The following is a 2,500-nucleotide window of genomic DNA, read 5'->3' as shown; positions in this document are numbered from 1 at the left end:
CACAGCTATTAAAGCTTGCAAGTAAGGGTGACACTTTTTCCCATTAAGTTCTCCTGTTAATTGCTTTCTCCTTTTCTCCCAATTAAAAAGAATGTGTAAAGTATGTTTTTTTTGTGTGTGTGTTAGACTTATTTTTTTTCTGTTGGTGCTTTACTATTATATAATGTTACAGTGGGTGTTCTCTTCACTATTATTTACACTTTTCCTTTCATTAAAAGCTAAGGTCATATTATTTCAATCTCTCTCTCTCTCTCTCTCTCTCTCTCTCTCTCTCTCTCTCTCTCTCTCTCTCTCTCTCTCTCTCTCTCTCTCTCTCTCTCTCTCTCTCTCTCTCTCTCTCTCTCTCTCTCTCTCTCTCTCTCTCTCTTACCATTAACAAAAATCTTTAATGGGTATAGATTTTTTTTCAATAGTACCAAGGTCACAGCGTCCTCTTAACCATTATTTCATTTTCATTTTCATTGTAATTGCGTAAAATGTTTCTTTTGTATGCAAGCTTTATTTTCTCTTTGCCAGTCTTCTCCCATAGTACTCTCCCATTAGATAAATCGATAATGGGTGTAAATTTTCCATGACCAATGCACATTTTTCTCTCCCTAATAGTTATTCATCGTTTCCATTGAATATTAAACTCCATTATTTCTATTAGCCAAGAGTTGTTGTTTTTTTTTTGTCTCACTCAGTACACCTGCCATTAAATAAATCCAGAGTGGGAAGGACTTTTTTTTTTACCTTTTTATTATTAGTAGTAGGTTCCTTTTCTTTCCAATTATTTCTCTTGCTCTTTTAATTAGCGGATGTAACGGCGTGTGTGTGTGTGTGTGTGTGTGTGTGTGTGTGTGTGTGTGTGTGTGTGTGTGTGTGTGTGTGTGTGTGTGTGTGTGTGTGTGTGTGTGTGTGTACGGGGCGGACACGGAATGCGTTTTGTACCATGTTTAAAAGAGCATTGCGAATTGGATAATTGGATAATAGGTTAATGGTGCTCAGCGCAGTCGCTTGCAACATGCACAAGGTTTTTAAAGGTTGAAATACGAGATGAAGTGGTATGCAGAGAGAGAGAGAGAGAGAGAGAGAGAGAGAGAGAGAGAGAGAGAACAGATATATAAAAGCAGATAAGTAAAGACATACACACATACACACACGTTCAGATACCGACATGCATGCAGATAGACAAACATAAATATACATGCTGGCAGCGGAAGATTGACACACACACACACACACACACACACACACACACACACACACACACACACACACACACACACACACACACACACACACACACGAAGTAGATAGCCAGGAAACAGCAAGATAGACAGACTGACAGAAAAACAGGCAAGGCAGAGACAAAGAGAAATAAAAAAAAAAACTACACCTTAATTGAACCATGACACTTGATAAACAACAAAACAAAGCACATATTACAACATGATCTGGTAAAAAAAGGCGAGGCGAGGTGAGGCGAGGCGAGGCGAGGCGAGGCGAGGCAAAAGACACAGAAAAATAGAGAAAAACTAGAATGCAAGACTAGGTTCCGTGTGAGTGCAATAGAAAAATTCACGTTAACTATTTCTTCTCTTTGATATTCTATGTAAGATTAATCCGTGCTTGTTTTACTCTCTCTCTCTCTCTCTCTCTCTCTCTCTCTCTCTCTCTCTCTCTCTCTCTCTCTCTCTCTCTCTCTCTCTCTCTCTCTCTCTCTCTCTCTCTCTCTCTCTCTCTTTTACATTTTTCCCTGCGGACTAATTTTCATTCCACATTTTCCTTTCCAGCTCCAGTTGTGCTTTCATATTTCCGTCCTCTTTCCTCTTTTTTTTCCCCCTCAATGTTCCCCGTCCCCGTGCATTTTTCGTCCCATTCTGCCGTTTTGGTATATTTGCACAAGTTGTAATTAGCCGCATGGTAAACGCTGGTCATTATACACGCATAACTATACCTTTGTCAATGAGAGAATGATTGTCAGAATAACCCTTGCTATCTTACCAGCTCTGTCCCTTTCTCTCTCTCTCTCTCTCTCTCTCTCTCCTCCGTCGAGCCACTGTCACTGAAAAGAAAGGAGGCGGGAGGGGAGGAAGGGTAAACAGTTATACAAGCAAACAGTATCTCGTTTATGTTATTTTCTCAGTTTCCTTTCGTTCATCAGAAGTTTGTGAGTTTATGTATTTCTCTCTCTCTCTCTCTCTCTCTCTCTCTCTCTCTCTCTCTCTCTCTCTCTCTCTCTCTCTCTCTCTCTCTCTCTCTCTCTCCAATTCCTCTGTCCTCACGATCGTTTCAGAGCAAATAACATGAAAAGCGTTGCTCGGTCTGCATTTCAATAGACCAGATCAGCGAGGAACGTCCCGCGGGGCTCCCTTGGGCGGCTGCATGGCGTACTCAACCCTGGGCATCTCCTGTTACTGCTACGGCCTCACTCTCTCTTGGTCTCTCTCCCTCACTGCTCTTAAAGTCACACCCTCCAAGACAGACACTTCCTTTAATTCTAAGCGAGCTCGTTTTA

The sequence above is a fragment of the Portunus trituberculatus genome, chromosome 20 (genome assembly GCF_017591435.1).
Source record: "Portunus trituberculatus isolate SZX2019 chromosome 20, ASM1759143v1, whole genome shotgun sequence".
NCBI lineage: Eukaryota > Metazoa > Arthropoda > Malacostraca > Decapoda > Portunidae > Portunus > Portunus trituberculatus.
The sequence above is the reverse complement of the archived record's forward strand: the minus strand, read 5'-3'. Positions refer to the sequence as shown.